At 42.2% G+C, this 25167-nt stretch overlaps 1 protein-coding gene across 3 annotated transcripts in view; it reads right to left on the bottom strand.

The window, feature by feature from the left end:
* Window positions 1-25167, bottom strand: part of LOC138269492 (cadherin-10-like) — a 1023955-nt gene that overhangs the window by 864308 nt on the left and 134480 nt on the right. The window contains exon 2 of one of the 3 annotated variants that reach the window (XM_069218800.1): window positions 10339-10440. The exons of the other annotated variants lie outside the window; for them this stretch is intronic. The gene's annotated coding sequence lies outside the window, so the exon portion shown is untranslated. The remainder of the gene's footprint in view (window positions 1-10338; window positions 10441-25167) is intronic. 3 annotated transcript variants of the gene reach the window in all.

The following is a 25167-nucleotide window of genomic DNA, read 5'->3' as shown; positions in this document are numbered from 1 at the left end:
TGAGCCCGGGAAGACCATTCAATATGCAGATGCACCTTTGTGACACCTCCACCCTCCCTGAGTACAGGCTGTCTGAAAAGTATGCATAAAGCCCAGCTGTCACCCTGCCCCAACGTGGATTGGAGTCAAGCTGCAAAACACCAGAGTCATAAGCACAGAGAAATGCTCACTTTCTAGAAGTGACATTTCTATAATGGTAATAAAAACTCCACCTACACCAGTAACCAGCATTTCTCATTACCATTACAACCATACCAAACATGTCTACGCTACGCCTGATAAATCAGAGATTAACCCCTTGTCACATAGCAGGGCATTTCAAATGTAATACTATGAGCAAGGCAGTACTCACAGCAGTGAGAAACCAAATAGGCTGTTTGTCACTACCGGGACAGGCCACGCAACCAGGCACTTGTCCTGCCATCTAAAAACATAGCATCCTGCCCATAGGATTAGCTAGGGCATACCTTAGGGGTGACTTATATGTAGTAAAAGGGGAGTTCTGGGCCTGGCAAGTAAATTTAGATGCCAGGTCCCTGTGGCAGTGAACCTTGTGTGCAGGCCCTGCGCTAACAGGCCTGAGACAGGTTTGAAAGGCCACTTCTGTGGGTGGGGCCAGCAGCACTGCAAGCCTACTAGTAGCATTTAATTTACAGGCCCTGGGTGTAGGGATCCCACTGAACAAGGGACTTACAGGTAAATTAAATGTGCCAATTATGTATATGCCAATCATACCAATTTTAGTAGGGAGAGCACCTGCAATTTAGCACTGATAAGCAGTGATTACGTGCTCAAAGTCCTAGAGCCAACAGCGAGAGATCAGAAAAAATAGATGGAAGGAGGCAAAACGTTTGGGGATGACCCTGCAAAAGGGGACAGGTCCAACAGACATTGATTTCAAGTCCATTATTTTTGCAAAACTGGTTAAATTTATTGCCCAGGGTTTGTAGAAGTCTCTCTTTTTTGGAAATCAAGATGGTGCAGTCAGCCAAAAGTAGCACTAGTATTTTTTGCCCTTGCCAATGTGGGCAAGTCTTTTTTTGACTTTGGCAGAAATCTAGGCACCCAGTGCTAAAGAGTAAAAGCAAAGTGGGAACAAACATGCATCCTTGGTGCACCCCTATACCTTATATTTATCATGCCCGAAAGTCCATCTTCCGGGGGTTGGGGACCCTGGCATGGTAATCTGTATGCAGGAGGATGGTAATGCATAACAAATCAGGGGGTATATCCACAGTAGATAAAACTTGCCAAAACTTAGCTCCTGGCACCACGTCAAATGCAGCACATAATTCCATAAACACAACATGAAGACTGCCCTCGCCCAGTGTCACCACTTTTCACCTGATCATCAGAAACAAAAAAACCTTATCGACTGTACTTACTTTTAGTTGGAAATTAGCCTGGCGTTGAGTTAGGATGGTATTTTCTGACATCCAGGCAACAAGTTTATCTAAAACCTTTTAACAAAACATTTTTTGCAAGATATCTATTAGTCTGATTGGGCTGTAGTTGGCTGGATAGTGATAGTGATTGCATCACTTCTTGAAGATGGGGACTATCAGTGCACAGTTTTATTTCTGGGATCAGGCCTCCCTGTAAAATTGCATTGCTTAAGATGTTGATATATATGGCAGCTACAAGTCAGGATTAGAGTGATAAAGCTCAACTGGTATTTTATCTGGGCCAGGTGCCTTTCCAGCTTTCTGAGAGTTCATAGCTGCTTTGGTAGCAGCTACGGGAAAAGGTAACCATTGATTAGTGCAGCTTCGTTGGTTGTGATGAGGGGTTGTCAGTAATGGGGAGGGACACTAAGGGACGTATTTACAAGAAAGTGGCGCATCAGCATTGAGGCACCACTTTTCCTGTGCCCCTTAACGGCACCATGGTTGCACTGTATTTACAAAACAGCACACCAGGGTGCATAATACCACAAGAGAGTCTAAACATTTTTCACTAATGTGGGGGTTTGCTGCACTGGCGCCAGAAATTTTGATTCAAGTCCAGCATAGCACAGGGAGACGACCCATATGAGATTATGGGTTGGTCGTTTTAACACCTGCCCTGAGCTGGTGTTGAGAATGATGCCAAAAATGGCACAGTGAAATCTGGTAAATTTCACTGTGCCATTTTTTTGGGCCTCCCTGCCTAGGAACACCCCCCGGCATACATTATGCCTGCTGCACGCATGATGTGGTGCAACGGTTTACAAAGTGGCACAATGCATGCATTGTGCCACTTTTTAAATATGGAATGGGGAAATTGCCTCCTTAATGCCACATTTGCGTAAATAAATGAGGCTAGTGTGGTACAAGGAGGTGCAAGGGTCTTTTAAATATGCCCCTCAGTTTATAAGAATACAGTGCTCCAAAATGGGCCTTCCACTCACTGGATTGCATGAAGTCCCATTTTGCCTGCGTGTGAGAGCAAGTGCCAGAAAAGCTTAGAGACATTCCTAGCTGTCTCGAGTAACTTATACAAAGTTAGTTTAGCCTACACCTTCTTGGCAGTCTGAATTATTAATCTGTAACAAATTCTGGCTTCACTTATAGCTCCTCTGTCTCCCATTCTAACAGTGCTTATAAGATTGAGTTTATTTAGTCGACAATTTGCATGGAACCACTCATTAGTGTTCGATTTACTGACTTTCCTGCACCTATTTCTAACAAAAGACACTGATTTTCTCAAAAAGTGTGTTATGTATCTCCAAGAAGATACTAGGCCTAGGTGAATTGGTTTGAAAGAGGTAAAAGGCAATACAAGTACTGGTCGTGATGAAATTCAGTGCTACACTGTTGGATTCAAGAGAAGACCACCTAACAGTCCTCATATGTTGGAGCTGGCCCTTTTTGCAGGGTCCTCCCCAGACTTTTTGCCTACTTCCTTGTATTTGGTTCTGACTAGTTTTTGCTGGATTTAGTATTCTGTGCACTTTACCGCTGCTAACCAGTGCTAAAGTGCACATGCTTTCTGTGTAAATTGTATTGGTGATTGGTTTATCCATGATTGGCACATTTGATCTACAAGTAAGTCCCTAGTAAACTGCACTAGAGGTGCCCAGCGCCTGTAAACTAAATGCTTCTAGTGGGCCTGCAGCACTGATTGTGCCATTCACCTGAGTAGCTCTGTAAACATGGCTCAGACCTGCCACTGCAGTGTCTGTGGTCCAGTCTTGCACTACCAATTCGACTTGGCAAGTGTACCCACTTGCCAGGCCTAAACCTTCCCTGTTCATACATGTAAGGCACCCCTACGGTAGGCCCTAGGTAGCCCATTGGGCAGGGTGCAGTGTATGTGAAAGGTGGGTCCTAACAGTGAAATATTGTTAAATGCAGTTTTCACTATTGCAAGGCCTATCCCTCTCACAGGTAAGATGGGGTCTGCCTTTAAATAACTTTAAAGTGCGTATTCCCTTGAAGTGCAGATAGAAATGCAAAGTTTGGGGTCTCTGAACTCACAATTCAAAAATACATCTTGTAGTAAAGTTTTTTTTAGAATGTTGGTTTGAAAATGCCACTTTTAGAAAGTAGGCATTTTCTAGCTTAAACCATTCTGTTACTCTGTCTGTGGATAGCCTGTCTGGGACAGTTTGACAGTTGGGCTCTTTGTGAATCCCCTCTAGACAGTGAGACAAAGGAGCTGGGGTGTAGCCTGCATATCCTGATGAGCCATCCTTGCTAGAGTGTAGAGAGGAGTGGTCACTTACACCTGAATGTGCTGTGCCTGCCCTCTCGCAATGTAGTCTCCATACCCCTGGTGTGTGTCTGGGACCTGGCCTGGGCAAGGCAGGATCTTGTGAACAACAGAGAATTGGCTTTTTGGCAAGATTTCACATGCATCATTGCTGGGCTTCAAAAATCAATACAAGCCTGCTCGGATCAGAGGTGTCCATCCAGAAATTGATGCATCGTTTTCTTGCAGGAGAGACAAACAACACATCGCCAACCAGAGAAGAAAATGACGCCGGCCCTCATTTGCGAGTAAGGAGTCGATGCATTGCTGACTTCTCGGACGCATGCTCACCCGTGCGGCTTTATTTTTAATGCAAACCAGGTACTTTACGTAAAATCAAGGTGTCCATTGTTTTCTATGGAGTAAGACTCTTATTCTTTTGAAAATTCATATTTTTACTTGTGTGTGTGGATTTTTGTTGTTTCGGTCTTGTTTGATTTAGATAAATATTACCTATTTTTCTAAACTGGTGTGGGGTCCATTCTGTAATGTTTTCACTGTATTAATGTGTTGGTACAAATACTTTACGCATTTCTTCCGAATTAAGCTTTTCTGCTCGTGCCAAGCTACCAAGGAGGTGAGTCGGAGTAAACCAGGTGTGTTTCTCCTTTGCCCTAACTAGAGTGAAGGTGTTAGAAATGGGGTCTTTGGTTAGAAGTCAGGTTACCCCGGTCCAAGCAAGGACCCTCACCCTAGTGAGGGTAAAGGAGAATCACACTCAGTTAACCCCCGCTCACCCCCTTGGTAGCTTGGCACAAGCAGGCAGGCTTAACTTCAGAAGCAAGGTGTAAAGTATTTGTACCAACACACACAGTAACTCACTGAAAACACTACAAAATGACACAAGACAGGTTTAGAAAATTAGGTAATATTTATCTAAACAAAACAAGACCAAAACGACAACAATGCAACATACACAAGTCAAGTTATGAATTTAAAAAGCAAAAAGAGTCTTAAATTCTTTTGAAAACAGTGAGAACTTTGTTAGCGTTCAAAAGTACCTGGGTTGCGTCAAAATAACACTGCACGGACGAGTGCGCATCAGAAAAGGCCAGCGATTTCTCACTCGCCAGCAAGACCGTGTGTCATTCCTTCTCTGGTCAGGTCGGCGTGTGTCGTTTATCCTCTCCGCAAGAGAGCAATGCATCGATCCGGACAGGCACTTGGGGTCGGGCAGGCTTTGCGTTGATTTTCCGTGCCAAGCGATGTTGCGTCAAAATCCAGTCATACGGTATCAAGAAACCGCACTGCGTGGAGCCTGCATCATTAACAGCAGCCACTACAGGTGTTGCACGTTGTTTCCCCAGCCATGTTGTGTCAATCTCCCAGCCGCAATGAAGGTGAAGCCCTTTGAGATTCTTTACCAGTGGGAAATCACACAAAAGTCAGTTTTTGTCCTCTCTCAGGTAGAAGCAGCTTTTGCAGGCCAACCCAGCAAAGAACAGTCACTGGTAAAGGGGCAGTACTCCTCCTCCAGCTTCTTCAGCTCTTCCCCTAGGCAGAGGTTCCTCTTGGTTTCAGAAGTAATCTGATTTCCAGGGGTTTGGGTGCTCTTCTCATACCCATTTCTGCCTTTGAAGTAGGCCTTTTTCAAAGAGAAGTCTGTTGTTTTCAAGCTCCTGCTTTGCCCAGGCCAGGTCCCAGACAGACACCAGGGGATTGGAGACTGCATTGTGTGAGGGCAGGCACAGCCCTTTCAGGTGTAAGTGACCACTTCTCCCCACCCCTCAGCCCCCTAATGGCTCATCAGGATATGCAGGCTACACCCCAGCTCCCTTTGTGTCACTGTCTAGAGGAGAGGTGTAAACAGCCCAACTGTCAAACTGACCCAGGCAGGGAATCCACAAACCAGCAGAGTCAAAGAATGGTATAATAAGAAAATGCCTACTTTCAAAAAGTGGCATTTTCAAACACACAATCCAAAAACCAACTTCATTAAAACATGTATTTTTAAATTGTGAGTTTAGAGACCCAAACTCCACATGCCTTTCTGCTCCCAAAGCGAATCTACATTTTAAAAATATTTAAAGTTAGCCCCAATGTTAACCTATGAGAGAGATAGGCCTTGCAACAGTGAAAACTGAATTTGGCAGTATTTAACACATTGGTATATATCCTACCTTAAACAGATACTGCACCCTGAACATGGGGCTACTTAAGGTCTAACTCAGGTGTATCTTACATGTAAGAAAAGGGAAGGTTTAGGCCTGGGAAGTGGGTACACTTGCCAAGTCGAATTGGCTGTTTAAATCTGCACTCACAGACACTGCAGTAGCAGGTCTGAGCCATGGTTACAGGGCTACTAAGGTGGGTTGCACAACCAGTGCTGCATGCTCACTAGTAGCATTTGATTTACAGGCCCTTGGCACTTCTAGTGCACTTTACTAGGGCCTCATTCCATAGTTTGTGATTAATAAAAAGGTAATTTAGGTGGTTACTGTAACTTCCTCTCAGAAACATGGGAGCTGGTCTACCGTCCGAGACTGAGCTGCTTGCATGCTTGAATACCATGAGATAGAGTTGCATCAATCACCTGGGGGGCAAACTTTGTCAAGCAACTGACTGGAGGAGTGTTAATTGCCAGGATACCTTAGTAAGTGGCGTTCTCTCTACCAATATTGTCAATAAGTGTGGAAGGTTTGAAAGAGACATTGAAATCACCTCCCATTGTAATAGATTTATTTTTCTTGGCTAACTTTCAGAACTGGTCCTATAATCACAGTGTTGGAGAAACTCTGTTACTGCTAGCAGGTCTGCATTTACCAACAATAAGTCTTTGCCATGGTGCAGAGCTACGTACATACTCAAAATATCCTGGCATGAGCAAGGGATCACTTTGACTGGGCCCTGTACAGACGTTTTAACCCATGTACATAGACCTCACACTGCCTGTCCCTGAGAAGCGCTCTTGGCCATCACATGGAAACATCCATATTACGACCTAAATGTGTAGGTCATCCGGATTTCCTGGAAAAGCATTACCATAACTACCAACAAAAATGCTCCAATCACTCTCAGACAGTCTATTTTTAATTCCATCCACATTCCAGGAAACAATGTTCAAATAATCAGAATTTAGAGATTCGGGTCGCTTTGTTTTCCGGTCTCTCTGCATTGTCCGTATGAATAGCCTTCATAGTCCGTGGCAGTTTGGAGAGGAACAAAGTTCTCTGGGTATGCAACATGGGTGCTAAAATAATTATTTGCAAGGGTTCCAAAATTATCTTGGCATGATGGAAAACAAGTTTTGGTGACCGTGGAGTCACTCTGAGGAAAATGGGGCACCAGGTTACACTCTTCTGTAGCAAGTGGTTGAGGGCAGGGATTTAAAAGCTTTTGAAACATTTGGGGGCTGACAGTGAAAGCCACTAGTTCATGCTCATAATGTCCACTGCATTAGGAGATGATATGTGCCGTGGAATTTACTCTCTTCCCAAGTCCGCAGGGCTACCACAGTAAGGCTAGTTGTAAGAACAGATTTGAATTGTATCTTAGACCCCGGGGGCGGGTCAGATCAAAGGCTGAGAGTGATGGCTCTGGTCAAAGAGATGTTACTGTAGTCCCAGTTAGTACCTGGGGGAGGGTGGCGTGTTGCACACACACTATCATTCTGAATTACCGAATAACAGTGCCTCGCACTCCTGATCCAATGGATTACTTTCATTACGAGTGATTCTGTGTCTCTAGAAAGTTGCTGAGCCTCGGTTAAGTTGGAGACATTTACCATAAAAAATCTTACTTTTAACCAAAACGACAGGGCAGGATATTTGCTTAAAGGAAGGCGATTCTTGAGAAGGGAGCATCCTTTGTGGCTCACATTGAAGTTCCTGGGACGTCGAGATGGATCTGTGGAACTGGTAATATTTCAAGAGTTCGGAAACACATCGCTGTGATTAGTGCCCACCTCTCTTAAGGCTTTCGGAAAGACTCTTCTAGATGATTTGGACTGGAGAATAGGAAAGTTAGCAGGATGAGAAAGGGGCGGAAAAAGTATGTCAAAGATAGTGCGAACTCGGACAAAACATTCAGGGGGAGCACTCAGTCTAGGGTGAGTACTTCTTAGATGTCAGGAGGCCCATTTGTTCTTGCCTCACCTCCAATGAGTGGGGCAAATTGCTGTTGCTTAGGTATTTCACTGCATCAAAGAGTTTAGAGACCATAGACCTGAGGTCAGTTATTTCAGATTGCAGCTGTTGAGTTAAAATGTCAATGAAACCAAAAGAAGCAGCAGAAGCAGAAATTACCAGTGTGTGTTTGAGTGTCCCTTGAGGATAGTGTATTTCTGGGGCAGGGCCGACACCCTATTGCTCCGAGTGGTGCATACCTATTATTACATGGAATCTGCTGAGCTCCTTACAAAGCTGGATCGGGAACGTTAGAACGGTTTGGATTAGGAGTGCCACAGTTAAGAGTAGTTTTCATCAGGTGCACTGCCCACAATGTTCTTGCTCATCCAAAGACGTTTGCTAGCTTCTGTTGCCCATGAAACTCATTTGAGGTGGATGGTGCATTATCTCCCAAAAGTGATTCTACTTCCTGTATTAGGTTGTGAGTGTCAGTGGTCACACAATTCTCTGCAGAGTGTTTTGCTGACCTCTTGTTGCCTTTGCCACTTTGCGGGCTAAGTGGTGCTTTGCTCTTGCCCATTTTTCAAGCAGGCAAACAGGAGTGGTCCAGCTTGGCCTCTTTTGGCTGATGATGGGCGAAGACGGGTCTGTTCTTGGTCTGACCTTCTCCAGGGCACTAGCCCGGGCGTGTCTCACGCACGTCCTGCTCTGTGGGGGCAAAAGGGCTTTATATACATGCCCATCACCAATAGAAAACACCAGCAGCCTCCCTGCTGCAGTTCACTCTGGGCACTACAGTCAGAGGGCCCCCACGGGATGAGTCCAGGAAAGTAGAGGAGTCACTATAAATGCAGGATCCCCACGGTCTGTTAAGGTGCCAGTGCTGCAGGGAGATAAATTGTTTTATATGCATGACAGGTGCCAACAGAAAACACCCACAGCCTCCTTGCTGCAGTTCACTCTGGGCACTGTAGTCCCACCACAGGATGAATCCAGGCAAGTAGAAGAGTCACTGCAAACGCAGGGCCCCCCAGGCTATGAAGGCGCCCCTCATTTCTGGAGATCAAGACTTATTGTTCATCTTCAGTCTTTGACAGAGAACACGCTAGAGAAATACGCGGCAGACGAAGCAATTATAACGAGAAAAGCAGAAAAACGGAGATGAAGGGAAAAAGCAGAGATGAAAATGAACCTACAAGACTAAAATAAGAGGGCAGGGAGTGTATGGCTGCTGATTAAAGAGGCATGGGATGGACTAAGTACTAGACAGCCTTGGTATTCGGCATCCCGACATTTGGTAGTGCAGCACTGAAAATAACAATGTCAAAAACACCCCAATATCTATCGAGCTTCTAGGATAAAAATGCCTCAAGACACTACAGTTTCTCGTGACATGGCACAGCAATCAGCAGCGGATTCAGCATAATTGATAGGGCAGTATGTGATCAGATCACGTGACATTTGGACATTCAGGAGTAGATCATCTTCCAATTCCTGAATACGTGTACCTAGATTTCTGCAGTATTATTTGTACAAAAATGCAATCCAGACATCTAACATTTGGAAAAGATGAAGGTGTCTGGAAATGCCCTTATAATCAGTCGTTTTTGCACTGCTTTTGAGAAAGCTGATGTACTGTTGTACCTCACACATGATTCTGTGCAGTACTTTCATCAGTGTCTCTGAGGAAGTAGACACTGGGAATCCAGCAGTCATAGTGACTGTTCTTGAAGCTACCCAGTACCACAGAAATGAAGGACAGAATGGTTTTTATCAAAGAAGCTACGACAGTATGTATACTGGTGCAGAGTTCCACTCTGAACTGCTGAAAAAACATCTGCAGGATGCCAGTATGAACAAACGACATGCAATGTACTTATGCTGAACATGATGTTATGGATATGTATACATAAATTTTTTCCCCTTTTTCGGTATCACTTCATTTTTTGCGGGACGACTTTAACATTTTCAGGGCTTCTTTTACAACACACCGGCACATCGATCTCGATGAGCCAGTTTGCTTGTGCTGCCCTGCACCCCCCTAAAGACACCATGGTAGGGCCGTATTTACAATACAGCGCTCCATGGCGCTCGTTGTAGCACCTTGCTGGAAATGGAAATTATGCCTTAGGTTTTCAGGCATTTTTAAACTTATAAACGGAATCAATGAAATGCATTTTTTTCCCGAGAATTCTGTAACTATGAGTACAAATGAGTACGAATGGTAAAAGTCGAAATGACAAAACAGAAAATTTCAGGTTCACACAAATAATGGAAATATTGAAAAAATGAAATTTACGCCTCAAACTATATTGCAGTTAAAATTACACCAAATAAAACTGTCTCAATTATTGTTGATCACAGACCTAAATCAGGGCCTGAATCTCAGCTCTAGCAACTAACCCCGGTACGCTTCCAAGAGACACAAAATCTGTATTGGGCATGTGAAGCACTACTTCTAACACAATCACAATTGGAGCATATTGTTGATGCATTAAGCGTGACTCGCCAATTATGTATGGTAAATTTTAATTTATACCATGCCTGCATTCATGCAATGATCCCGTCTGTCCATTCCTGAATTCAATACACTCGAAAATGTATACATAACTTTAAGACCAACGTCTGTGCTTTTCTTTTTCTAAAAAATGAAATCATAAAGAAGGTATAAGAGGGTCGGATTCAGCTGGTCAGTCTAAAAAGACAAAATGAGACAAAAAAGCACATTCAATGTTAGAAAATTAAAAAATTCTGTTATCTGCACGGGGATGGCCTGGTTTCCTTCCTAATACAGGTCAGTCAACCTTCAGGTTTTTTCTGTAACAGTGCAAGCTCAAGGTCATACTTGTGATGTGTTTTCCACAGCACACTACCTAAATATGATGTGCTTCTGGTAAAATTAATAATCCAAAGACAGAGGCAACAAGTTAAACTATTTTTTAAAAACAGGAAATAACAAATGGTGTCTTCTTTTGATTATATCATGTTGCTTAGGTATAAATATATTTTTGATAAATCCAAAGCTGTAATACTGTGCATGGAGTGGTGAAAGGCTTTTGTCATTTTACAGCTCAGCAAGGATGGCACTGAGCCAATCCTATGCTTAAAGATTTTGCTGCACAAATGGCAAAAGACTTTGTAATTTTCTAGCGTGGCGTGGATGGCACTGTGCCAATTCTATGCTTAAAAACTTTGCTAGAAAACAGACATTTGAGGTGAGCAAATACAGAGAGGCATATTTATACTCCGTTTGCGCCGAATTTGCGTCGTTTTTTTCAACGCTAATTCGACGCAAAACTAACTCCATATTTATACTTTGGCGTTAGACGCGTCTAGCGCCAAAGTTCATGGAGTTAGCGTCATTTTTTTCCGTGAACACCTTCCTTGCGTTAATGATATGCAAGGTAGGCGTTCCCGTCTTAAAAAATGACTCCGATGCTATTGCGTCGGATTTATACTCCCGGGCAAAAATGACGCCCGGGAGTGGGCAGGACTAAAAAACCCGCATTTGTGCCGGATTTTAGCGCCTGGGTCAGGGCAGGCGTTAAGGGACCTGTGGGCTCAGAATGAGCCCAGAGGTGCCCTCCCAAGCCCCCAGGGACACCCCCTGCCACCCTTGCCCGCCCCAGGAGGACACCCAAGGCTGGAGGGACCCATCCCAGGGAAGAAAAGGTAAGTTGTGGTAAGTTTTTTTTTTTTTTTTTTTTTGTGGCATAGGGGGGCCTGATTTGTGCCCCCCTACATGCCACTATGCCCAATGACCATGCCCAGGGGACAGAAGTCCCCTGGGCATGGCCATTGGGCAAGGGGGCATGACTCCTGTCTTTGCTAAGATAGGAGTCATGTTAATGGCGTCTGGGCGCCCCAAAAAAATGGCGCAAATCGGGTTAAGACGATTTTTTTGCCTCAGCCTGACTTGCCCCATTTTGGGACGCCCAAACGCCATTTTTCCCTACGCCGGCGCAGCCTGGTGTACGTGTTTTTTTTTCACGCACACCAGGCAGCGCCGGTCGACTAACGCCGGCTAACGTCATTCAATAAATACGGCGCCCGCATGGCGCTTCAGAATGGCGTTAGCCGGCGCTAATTTTTTTGGCGCAAAACTGCGATAGCGCAGTTTTTTTTTGTCAAAAAGTATAAATATGGCCCAGAGTGTTGCAGGATGCTCTTTACTGGAGATGCTCTCCACCTAAACTTGGGAACTACCCAGAGTTCTTTGTGTTGTTTTGCATAATTTATGTGTCACTTTAACCCTGAATGGGTTTTGTTTTGACTTATACTGGTTGCTCCCTTGTGTCTGGACAAAGCTACCCTCCCTGAAGAGATGTAATGACATCGAAACACATGTCAGGGGTTACTTTTGCTTATTCCAGGTTGGCTTGGATGGTATTTTATCAATCCAAAGCTGTAATACAGTGCCTGGAGTAGTGAAAGCCTTTTGTCATTTTACAGCTCGGCAATGATGGCACTGAGCCAATCCTATGCTTGAAGATTTTGCTGTACAAATGGCAAAATCTTATGCCATTTTCTAGCTGGCGTGGATGGCACTGTGCAAATCCTAAGCTTAAAATGTTTGCCAGAAAAACAGACATTTGAGGTGAGCAATTCCAGAGTATTGCTGGTGTTGCAAGGTGCTCTTTACTGGAGTTGCTCTCCACCTAAACCTGGGAACTACCCAGAGTTCTCTGTTTTATTTTGCATATACATATATATATATACTATTTTATTCATTTTATTTATTTACTTAAATACGTTTTAGAGATGCTATGAGATCATGTCAGGAAGCTTTTTAGAAGTAGATGGAGCCAGTGAAAGCTTCAGAAAGGTTAGGGAGACATTTTCTAAGGTGGTATTTAGGAGAGATACTTATGTTATTAATGTCTGTTTGGAGAACCTTTATTGTATGATTAGCCTTGATTGTATAGGCATCTGCCTCATAGCACATTCAATGCTATGTGCTACAATTAGCTACAATTTACTAAGTTTTAGACTTCTTTGAAAACACAATTTATTATAAGTAAAAGTGAACAAAGTTCATGCTATACACTCTTACTGATCTATATGTCCAGGGGCTCTAATGTACTGCATTACAGGACAGGTAACTCAATTTAGCTTTCATAGAACCAGATCATAATTTTTTCCCAAAAAGAGGGAGGTGGAAGTATAACCAGGTCTAGTCAAGTGAGGTCAATTTAAATGTGGCTCTTTACCATATAAATGATAAAATGTTCAATTGTCCCTGGAGATATTCCTGATATCAAGATAGTGTGAACTCACTTGAAGAACAAACATTGTGGCCAAAAATGGAAGCTGATCTCTAATAGGACATTTATGGAACTTCATGCAGAAAAAATAAATTGATTTGATTAATTAATTCAGGCAGATGATCTTCTGATCTGGTGACGATATTAGTGATTTGACATGGTATAACAACTGAAAACAACTAGAATAAATGAATTTTCCAAATCGTTTTTTTAGGGTTCTTACGCCCCTTTTGTATGTCTGGAACAAATGTAAAGAATAATAAAAAAATGATTTATGGAAAGGGCAAATATATGTCAACGCAGAGGTAAAAATGATTCCAAATATTCAACATATTCTGATAACTATGTATTGATTAAAGCATTTTATGACACTCATTCTCAAAAGTTCTTAAAAGGTATTATGAAGAGACTCTAAATTCAAGGCTATCTAAGAATTCAGCAACAGTGGTGAGCTATTTCTGAGATCACACACTGCCTGACCAGAAAGAACCTCAGATGGAAACCTGATTCAGTGAGTGTAACCTTGACCCTCGTTTGGTAGTCTTCTCAGAGAAAATGTGTGAAGTGTTATTGTTAGACTTTTCATCCTTGGCGTGGTCTCCCTTAAGTCTTTGCCTCTGTTTCCAGGTTGTAGATGTGTGCTGGACTCTGATTTTGCTGTTTTGTTACTCTGGGCACTTTACCACTGCTAACCAGTGCTAATGTGCAAGTGCTCCTTTACAAAATATGTATGTAATTGGCTTATCCATGATTGGCATTTTTGATTTATTAGTAAGTCCTTAGTACAGTGCTTTAGAGGTGCCCAGGTCCTGTAAATCAAATGCTACTAGTGGGTCTGCAGCACTGGTTGTGCCTCCCACGTAAGTAGCTCTGTAATAATGCCTCAGACCTGCCATTGCAGTGTCTGTGTTGTCAGTTTTAACTGGAAATTCGACTTGGCAAGTGTACCCACTTGCCTGGCCTAAACCTTCCCCTTTCTTACATGTAAGACACCCCTACGGTAGGCCCTAGATAGCCCCAAGGGCAGGGTGCAGTGTATGGTTAAGGTAGGACATAGAGTAATGTGTTTTATATGTCCTGGCAGGGAAATATTGCTAAATTCGTTTTTCAGTATTGCAAGGCCTGTCCCTCTCATAGGTTAACATGGAGGCTACCTTTAAATCTGATTAAAGTGTAGATTCCCTTTTGGGAGCAAACAAACATGTGGAGTTTGGGGTCTCTGAGCTCACAATTTAAAAATACATCTTTTAGTAAAGTTGGTTTTAAGATAATGTGTTTGAAAATGCCACTTTTAGAAAGTGAGCATTTACTTGCATATACCATTTCTGTGACTGCCTGTTTGTGGATTCCCTGTCTGGGTAGGTTTGACAGTTGGGCTGGTTGTACCTCACACTAGACAGTGGCACAAAGGGAGCTGGGGTGTAGCCTGCATATCCTGATGAGCCATCTGTGCTAGGAGGGAGCGGAGAATTGGTCACTCACACCTGAAAGGGCTGTTCCTGTCCTCACACAGTGCATGCTCCAACCCCCTGGATTTCACATTCACAAGAGACTTTGCATTGAAGTAGGCCTACTTTAAAGGAGAAATTAGGTATAAGAAGGGCACCCAAAAGCACAGACTTTAGAACACTTCGGGAAACAAGAGGAACCTCTGCCTAGGGAAGAGCTGAAGAGCTGAGGAAGAAGAGCTGCTCTGCCTGTGACTGTGCTTTGTGGAGCTATCCTTGAGGGTTCAGCAAGTCACCCTGCTGTGCTGTGGCACAGGAAAAGGTCAGGAATATGCCATATTTAAAGAAAACAGTGCATTCCTGTCTTTGACTCTGAGTTGGCACCATTTTGGCTGCCTAGTGCCTACTCAGGCACCCGTGCACCATGGTGCAAGGGTGCCTGCATTGTACGAAGGATTGATTTTGTGCAGGAAGGGGCACCTTCCAGCACTAAAACAATACCCCTAAGATGTTTTTCTCTTTCTATGTGTGCTGCAGAATGCAGTACACAAAGAAAGAAAAGTAACAAGGAGAAATAAAGATATTTCTCTTTCTTACGCCTCACCTGGAAAGGTGTAGCATTTTGGCGCATTCCCAGGTCTACCTCTTCTGGTAAATCTGGGAATGTGTCAAAATCCATGGGTTTTGTGTGGGAAAACTCACACAACACCCGCGGAATGCCTCCCGGGGACAGAGTAATGCAATGCCGTGATTTGTGCTGCTTTGTGTTACTCCAGATTTATGAAGCCACTTACGGCGATGCAAGGTGGCTTTGCATGGCTTCATAAATTGCATTTTGGGCTTATGTTGTGCATGCACCATGTTGTGGGGTGCAAGAGCAATGCAAACCCAGTTATAAATATGGCACTCATATCCAGGGTCATACAATCAGAATGTGATGCCCTTGTTTTATTGTCTGCTTTATTTTCTCTGCTTGTCAGGAGACAACTTGTTTATGCTAGGCAAAATCAAAAGGCTGTTCTGCCTAGGTTTCTATTATATAAACAGCATATATGCTAGGTTTGAGGAGAGGAATACTTCATGCTGGGATTATCATGGAACTGCTGTGATCTGTGCCTGAGATGCAGCCCTGTTGATCTAGACCTCCATCATGCAAAGGAAGATAGCTTGCAGACTTTGACCAGGTTCCTGATCATAATACCCAGGTATGGAGGTTAGGCTTTCCTAACTGATCTGGCAGATGGTGCTCCCCCTGTGCTCTCTTTAGTGTAGGTGCTAGAGATAGATAAGAGACGAGTGACATTAGTGTCAACTAGCATGAATGAATTGTTTGCATTTTTCACCATAATGCAGATTACAGTAATGTGTCACATCTGTCTAATAATCGCAGATCAAGTTTTCTTTGCAAGAATATAATCATTTCAATATATATTTTGAGAATGCAATATTGTATCTTTGGTGTGTATACCTTGGGCATGTAAAAATAACAAATGAAAGGGTTAAATTGGTTTCCACAAATTCCTTGAGAATCACATTGATCATGTTTGAATTTGCCAATAACATTTATTACCCTGGTCAGATTAGGGCTTTGGGTGTGGCACTGTGAGCTAGCCAAAACACAACAACATTTACTGATGATATATGTAGACTAAGGGCCTGAATACGATGTTGACGGAAAGGATTACTCCACCACAAATGTGACTGATATCTCGCCAGCCATATTACAAGTTCCGTCATATCCTATGGAACTTGCAATACAGCGGACGGGATATCCTACATGTTTGTGACAGAATAATCCCCTCTGCCAATGTCTCTATATTGTGAAGTTCTTGTTGATATAATACACAGTCCTACTAAACTAATAGGAACCATATAACCAGTAGAAAACAGGTTTGCAAAAAAAGAAGGGATCTGAAAGAAATTATTTATCTGACTCTCCCCTTTTCAGCCAGTTAAAATCGACTTCAGATTTATAAGAAGAGTAATTGGTTTTAAGTAGAATGTCATGACTACCTTCTCTGTCTACAATGAGAGTGGCATTTTCAACATAGCGTCTGAAATTGAGTGTGACTACTCTTTCAATCACAGCATTGTGCACGAAAGAACATGATCTTTGTTGTGCTCAATATCAAAGGGTAGGCTTAAAGAACATGCTCTTTCATGTCTTGGGGTGAGTGTCGTGCTCCTCAAATGTTATTACCATTATCAAGTATTTATTTGTTTCACATTTTTATACAGCTCAATTCTACATAGAACAGGTGTTTTTGTGCTTTCCATAAGTAACAACAGGTATGGACCTTGATCTCCTATATATAATTAGTGGTCTGGATCCCTTTAAAATAATGAAATAGAAAAACAATGCACTAACACTTAAATTTAATTGAGCATTGTGAGAAATTGGGTTGTTGTTTGACTTGGGTGTGAACCCCGGACAAGCAGCAGCCACAATCCCTTACCGGGTGAACAGCAAAAAGTCACTAAATTAACCGGTGCCGGACCCTGGTTAGCTAGGCATAAAAAGCAGTCAGACTAAACTTTAAGGCAATGTGTTGAGTATTTATGCAGTACACAAAAACACAGTGACAACACAACACAATAAAAAATCCAAAACCAATTTAGGAAAATAGAGACAAATATCATACATGTTTTGACAACAAAACCATCAAAATCTAATTAGTACAACTAGAGTTGTAATTTTTTTAAGTTTGAAGGTTTAAAATAGCAAGTCTTCTGTTAAAAAAAATGGCCCCTTGGCACATTTAGCACCACAATCAAGGGTCCAGGAGTGGAGGGACACCTCTTTGGGGTGCAAGACTCACTCAGGCTGGGTCCAGGTGCAGGTTTAAGATGGTGGGAGCCTGTATGTACCTGTTGCTCATAAACAGGAGACCAGCTGAACTAGCCTTTGGAGTTACTTCTGGAGTCCTGAGTGTAGGCAGTGATGCAGGGCTCTGCAGCATGGCTGGTCTCTGAAGGTCCCCAGCAGGCTCCAGGCAGCAAAGCTGTCCTTCCAGGTACAGCAGCAGCAGTCTGGTAGATGGCAGAGCAGGTCACAGCAGCAGGCAGTCCTCTGAGAGTCCTTTGACTGGTCCAGTAGTGAACTGAGGAGCAGGTCTGAAAGTGTTCATTTTTACCCTGATGCCCTGGTCCAGGAAGTTGGGAGAAGTGTTCAGAAGGGTTTTCTGAAATTCCAGGAATTTCCTGCCTCTCTTACCCTGTCTTATAGCTGGCTGCACTGACAATAAAGGGTTGTTAAGTCTATTTTGTGGTACTGTGCTTAGCTCCGCCCCCCATCAAGACAGTTAATGGTCCATTCAGGCTCTGCTAGTTTCCCTATTCTGTAAATGTCTGGGGTGAATTCGCAGAGTCCCAGCTGTCAGTTACACCCGGCCATGTGACCTACGGCAGGTAACAGGCACAGAGGGCTAAGGGCAGGAAAATGCCAACTTTTTAAAAGTGGCCTTTTCAAACTTGTGATGATAAATCAGACTTTAACACTAAAGAGGGTTTATCATTACAGGTTCATAGGTACCAAACATGATCTATCTACCACCTCTGGTTTAGGAATCACAACCTATTATTTTAATAATAAGGAATTCCCAATGTTAACATATGGGATGGGTAGGCCTCTCAGTAGTGAGAAGCCGACTTTGGGAGTTTTTCACTACTAGGACATGTAAAACTAAAACACACATATCCTACATTTTTAATTACTCATCACCCTGCCCTATGGGCTACTTAGGCCCTGATTTATACTTTGTGGTGCAAAACTGCACTAACGCGGTTTTGCACCAAATAGTTTAGCACCGGCATGCACGATTTCTGTGCACTAGCCGGAAACCATATATATGGAATGTTGCAAGCCGGTGCAAAGGGTAGGCTAGTGTAAAAAAAAAAATAACGTTAGTCAGGTGTGGCTAGCGGTATGGAACAAGGGTTTTTTGCACCAAAAAATGTTGTTAGGCAGGTTAGAGTAAAAAAACAATGATTCTAACCTGCCTAGAATAATTTTCTGAGGCAAAACCATCCATACCACATGACTCTTGTCTTAGAAAAGACAGAATTCATGCCCACCACCCCAATGGCCAGCACAGGGGACTAGGGTCCCCTGGGCATGGCCATTGCACTCTGTGTCATGTGTGGGGGGTCCATTTCAGGGCCCCCTATGACAGTTTAAAAAATAAAGTCAAATATTTATCTGTACTTACCTGGGATGGGGTGGGCGGGGTGTCCCTGGGTCATGAGGAGGGTACCTGTGGGCCATAACACCTGCCCTGACCCAGGCATTAACAAATAGGGCAAAGCAAGCTTTGCTTCATTTTTTGACCCTTCCTCCCTCCTGTGCACCATTTTTGCACAGGAGTATAAATATGGCATTAAGGCCATATAGTAATTGTTTGCACGGGAACGCCTATCTTGCATATGATTAAGACAACGTAGGCTTCCACATCCCAAAAATGACTTTAACTCCATAAATTTGGCACTAGACGGATCTAGCGCCAAAGTATAAATATGGAGTTAGTTTTGCACCGAATTAGAGTAAAAAAAATGTACGCTAATTTGGTGCAAACAGAGCATAAATATGCCCCTAAGTGCCTACCTTAGGGGTGACCTATGTAATAAAACAGGAGTTTAAGGCTTGGCAAGGGGTTTTAAATGCCAAGTCGACATGTCAGTGGGATACTGTCTTCAGGCTGCAATGGCAGGCCTGGGACAAGTTTTAACGTTCCACTTAAGTGGGAGACACAATACGTGCTGCAGACCCACTGGTAGCATTTAATTTACAAGCCCTGGGTATTTGGTGTACCACTCTATAAGGGGCTTACATGTAAATTAAATATGCCATTCTGGTACATGCCAATCAAACCATGTTTAGGGGAGTGAGCACATGCACTTTATCACTGGTTAGCAGTGGTGAAGTGCAGAGAGTCCAAAGGCCAACAGATCTAAAATCTATGCATAATAAAGGCAAGCAGGCAAAAAGTATTGTGGAAAACCACCCTAAGGCAGACAGGTCTAGCAAGCAGCCCACTAATATAGTTTGCAAAACCAAGCCGTGAAGGGTATAACATGAAAGAGAGACAGTGAAGAGAAATAGCAAATGGTGGGGGAATGAGGAAAAGAAAGAAGAGCAAAAGAAGGCATAAATTAGGTATCATTAAGCAGAAGGAAGAGGGTTTGGAGAAAAGAGAATTTCCGAATTCTGAAAACAGAGTTTAAACTGGTAGATGTTTAACATTTTGTGGAATTCCAGGAGGTTTTCTATTCATCAGAGGCCTTTAGTTGAAAGTTTCAGAATTCAGAGTTCACCTTAAGAAGAAATAGGTAGAAGCCGCATGTGTTCTGAACTTAACTTCTTATTTATGCGTTTGAAACATATGACAAGCACTCTGACTTTTGCATGTGCATAGATTTGATCATGATGCGGACAAGTTTGAATTTAAGGCTGACTGCAGCTAGCAACCGTTCTAAGTTATGAAAGACTGAGATGAAGTAGTCTAATTTCTTTGTTCCAGAAATGGTCTGACTGCAGGGATTATTTAGAGCTTTGACAAGTACCGTGTTGGACTTGTGAATTCCTTTCAAAGTGTATTAGCTAAAATCCAACGATGACATGACAAGACTTTGAAAGACCATGTAAAAGTATTTAGTTTAGAATGGTGGATCTGGCTTTTTCAAGCATGGGGGAGTTGCTCTCCTTGATTTAATTCTAAGTTTATTGAGTTAGGATGCAGACAGATGGAGTTCTCACACGATGCCTAATAAAAAAGAGACGATTGAGTACACACTTCTCAATTATACTTTCAGTGACTTGTAGAACCAGCACACAGATATCCATGAAATCCACCAGTCAATATGCAGATGGTAAACATCTGATGCAGAAAGAGGGGAAGCTGCTGCCTGGTTACTAGTGGAAAAGAAGATACAAGCTTACTATGTTTTACTCCAAGCTCAACAATTACATTCAGTTGTTTATAAACAGAATATACTTAAAAACATGCCAATGCTTTTCTTAAAAAGGTGACAAAGTCCCTTTCTGAAGTAGAACTTAGAAACTTTTTCAAACTTGTTAACTTTCAGTCTTTCAATGGTACCAACCCAGTTGGTGTATCACATCTAACCAGGGCTCCAAACGTGTCGGCCTCAAATAGTATTTAAGACCTGGTCTCCTGCTTCCATAACCTATCATTACACTTAGGGGCAGATTTATGGAAAGTGGCCGTACACCGAGTGCAGCGCCACTTTCTCTGCGCCCCTTAGCTCCCCTCTACCACCACCATGTTTGCGCCATATTTCAAATATGGCACACAATGTCACAGGGTAGGGGACAATAGCATCATTCAAAGTGACGCAATTGATGTACTCTGCAGGAGTAGCACCAAAATGTTGGCGCTACTCCTGCAGAGTACATAAGGGCCCATTCTAAACAATGGAAATCCCCTTTTCACACCTGCTCTGAGAAGGCAATAAAAATGCCATAAAAAATGGTTCAAGGAAATCTCATAGATTTCCTTACGTCATTTTTTCGGCCCCCCAACAGGGGAACGGCCCTTTTGCATTCATCATGCCTGGAGTAACCATAATGTAGTGCAAAGGGTTACAGAGTGGCGCAATGCATGCATTGCGCCACTCTGTAAATGCAGCACGGGTATTTTGGCCTTGTTGGACCACATTAACGTCAAAAAGAATGACGCTAGTGTGGCGCACGGTGGTGCTAGGGGATTACAGATATGCCCCTTAGTGCTTTGTGCCACTATTTTACTTTAAACTTTAAAATGCATATCTCTGGTTCTCTTTATTGGATTTTTGCCATTTTAGTGTCACTTTGTATATTATATTTGACTCCATTTTCTAATCCAGATTGCTTTTATATTGCTTGGTGCTTGGTCTCTAATATGTTTTTGGTACTGCTTAAATACTTTACACATTGCCCTAAATTAAGACTGTCTTCTCTGTGCCAAAACTGCCAGGAGGTTGAGCTCAGGTTAATTTAGTGACTTCCAGGGTTTACCCTGACAAGAAGTGTTATTATTCCTTGAGCCTGGCAGTCACCCGCCCCAAATAATAATCCACTTTCTTACACTAGCTGGCACTTTTAGGAGCTATTGGTCCTTGATAACGCAGAGCAAATAGTAACTTCCATGTTGTTGGTCTCATTTGGAAAACATCTTATGCATCAAACTCCACGTTATATTAATGGACAAAACATCTCTAGGGAGCATGTTCAAGTGCATCCCTTTGTGCATTACTTTTGAACCTTTTTCCCATTTATAAATGCATGTGGTATCTTTTTCATTTTAGTTGAATGCCCTATGCAACCAAGTCCCTCTACTATGCAATTTCATCTTTCTTACTCTATCAAAGCTTCACTTGCATCAAACCCTTTTAGTATGCACTATCATCCCCAGGGAAATGTTGGATTACGGACACAATAAAACTAATCAAAATTAATTATAGAAAATGAACATAAATATATTCTCAGAAATCCTTAACCACGTTTCTATACTGTTTATCCTACCACCGCCTCTTAACACAGTTACTGCTACTTCAACTGTACTCTGCTCTTTATTACTTGTTGAATATTGATTTCCCGGGAGGAACCATATAATTTATGTTTGCACATAAGGACTCATCTAACGAAGAAGGGCAGAGAATAAATTGTTATTTTCAATGAATTTTGATTTAGTTACAGAGTTATCAATTGGTTCTAACAAGGTTTCTGTAATTACTACCATATTCACTTTCGACTCTTCAATAAAATCACTTTAATGGTTAAACTTTTTTCTTTGCTATAAGATGAGGGACAAACCATTTTTCATTTCTACTTCAACCATAAATACATATCATTTATAATATTAAGACATAATAAACCTCCACAGCAACTGTCTAGTGCAAACCATACATGATATCAAGTAACATTTCTTAGTCCTGTTCAAGTGGTATATCTTGCTACCCACCAAATACTATAGTAAGCAATGGGCGGTGAAAGACAAGGCCGTGGGTTAAGGTGGCCAAGACTCGTCCAATGTTTATTGGATATCATTTTAAGACATGTATTTACTTATGTATTTATTTAAAAGCTTTTACAATGCTGAGAGACCCCGACGAGTGACAGAGCACTTTACAACTTCACAGCAAGTAGAAGTGGAATGACATAACAAATAAAATAGTGAGGCCCCTGAGAGTTATATATATTTATTTATGACATCACAATCCAAGCGCATTTAAATGAAAAATACATTTATTGTCAACAGAAAAGGAATATATATAGAAATGAGCATTATATTAGTAAAGTACATAAGATATATACAGTTGACACGAGCAGTTGTGGGAAAAGGGATGAGTGGATGTGTGCTTAGAACATGAAGGTGACATGGAGCTCACTTGAACCTCTGCATGGTGATGAGAACTTTGCATAATGGGCTTGAGTCACAAAGTTAAACTTAGATGTTTGGTCTAAATTATAAGAATTCACATAGGGCATTTACAAGAAGTATCTTTAGGTCTGCATTCAGGGCGGACATCCCGCCCACTTTGCAAATCTAAAAATACTAGTTGTAAATGCCCTTTGTGAATTCCTAAAATCATAAAGTTAGATGTTTGGTCTAAGTCTAGACCAAACGTCTATGTTTAACTTTGTGAATCAGGCACAATCTGTCTATGGGTACTGCTACGGACAGGTTTTATACTTTTGTGGTCAGCAGAGTAGAACAGTAGTGCCACCTTCTTCCCTCTCGTTGGCAAAGTTGTCATTTTTGGCAAAAGGTGGAAATTCTTTGGGGTAGCGAAAAATAGCACTGACCATAACACAAGACCCAACTGATGAACTTTGTCCTGATTTATTTGGTTGACCTGATGAAATAACTCGCTCTGTCTGCTTCGTCCTTGAGTGTTGCACCACAAATGTGTTTGAGGAGTCGATAATAGAAATACGCATAGACATACTTGCAGTTCCACTGACCTACAGATTCACCATATTTAAATACCTCGAAAATAATGATTTATAGCAAATGGATTTTACACAACAGAAATTAAATTACCTTTCAGAACCATAACAGTATATTGTATTGCAAATTACCTTAGTGAATTTATGATAATAAAAGATTGAGTCATGCCTTTCAATGCCATATCTCTAGCATGTAAGCTGAACATATATTCTTTTAACTAGTGTTAAACCCATTGTCTAGTTAAACTGCAACAGAAAAGTAAAAGCTGAATTATTACCTTCTTCCAAATGAATACAGCTCGGTGATGTAAATCTAACAGTACCTCTCTACTCAAAGAATGCGCAATCTGATCCTGCATAAAACTGTATAAGACTCTACCTTCATTATCCAGAGTTGGTTCTGTATATTAGCATATGTATGATAGTTAATGTAGTGGCTTTTGAGGATATTCAAGGAGATGGACAAGTGAATCTTAAAAGTGTTTTGCATAAGACCAATGCCTGAGGCACACAAAAAGAAATGATAGTAGTGTCAAAAGTTCAAGCTGTGACTGCAGCAAGCCAGAAAGGAAGAGACATATTACCAGCATGTGTGACTAGTCCATCTAGCAAAAAAAAGAGCCATGCTAGCCTTCTCCTGTCATTTCTCTGCCACCCTTTACATCTTACCTCCACACTTAAATTACCACTTCCACACTGAAAAAGCCAATTGTTAGCCCTGTAATTGAACCTAAATTCATTAAAAATAAAGATTTATTCTCTGCCCTTCTCTGAGCTTCTGTTTTGGCTCAGCCAATCTGTTTCTCCACTGTAGTTCTTATTCCATACCAATGTGCCAAAGGTCTTCAAGAAATATTTGACTTACAAATGCACCTATACTCATTCATCTCTACCACACCTGCTATAGATAAATAGAAAATGTTCTACATCAGAAAATACTTGCCCTTTTATTACACTCCATGCAGGTAAGTCAGTTATGAATGGTAGTAAATTTGCCTTTTCTTCGTGGTCACATTTTTCACCTTTTTTAGACATCGTGTCCTGTTTACAAGCCCCTTGTGCCACCACTGTATATTTTTGTTTTTATGCAATGGTGGTGCTAGCAGTGTACAACACTGAACCATATTTACAAACTGAAGCATTGGGCCCAATGTGTCAGTTTGTACAGCTCTGTGTCACATTATACCTGCACCAGGTTTAATGTATGCAGAGTAGACGTTCCCAGGGGAAAAGCCATGCAGTACTGACACAGTGAAATTCACAACATTTCACTGCACCATTCTGTGACTTCACAGCGTCACAATTTTCCCAGCTGCTCAGGGCAGGCGCAAAACTGAACCCAGGCTTTTTCTTATGGGAGACCCCTTGCACTGCATGAGATGCGTCAGTTTAATGATGCTACTCCAGCAATGTGTGGGTTTAGTGCCAGCAGATGTGTCAGAATTTCAGATGTGTCTGTGAAAACGTGCCACATGGAGCTCTGTATTGTAAATACAGCTCATCCATGGCATGTGCAGGAAGCACATGAAATCTGACACATTGATGGCAATGCGTCAGTTTCTTGTAAATGAGGTCCTTAAGTTTTGCTGACATCTGGACACTGTGGTCCTCATTTACAAGAAAATGACACAGCAGAGACTCAGAGGGCTTGTAAATGAGGCCCTATGCAAGGCTAATCGCCTGACAGTGTGTTGGCTTTGGCCATAAAA

The sequence above is a fragment of the Pleurodeles waltl genome, chromosome 2_1 (assembly GCF_031143425.1).
Source record: "Pleurodeles waltl isolate 20211129_DDA chromosome 2_1, aPleWal1.hap1.20221129, whole genome shotgun sequence".
NCBI classification, from domain to species: Eukaryota; Metazoa; Chordata; class Amphibia; order Caudata; family Salamandridae; genus Pleurodeles; species Pleurodeles waltl.
The sequence above is the reverse complement of the archived record's forward strand: the minus strand, read 5'-3'. Positions and strand labels throughout refer to the sequence as shown.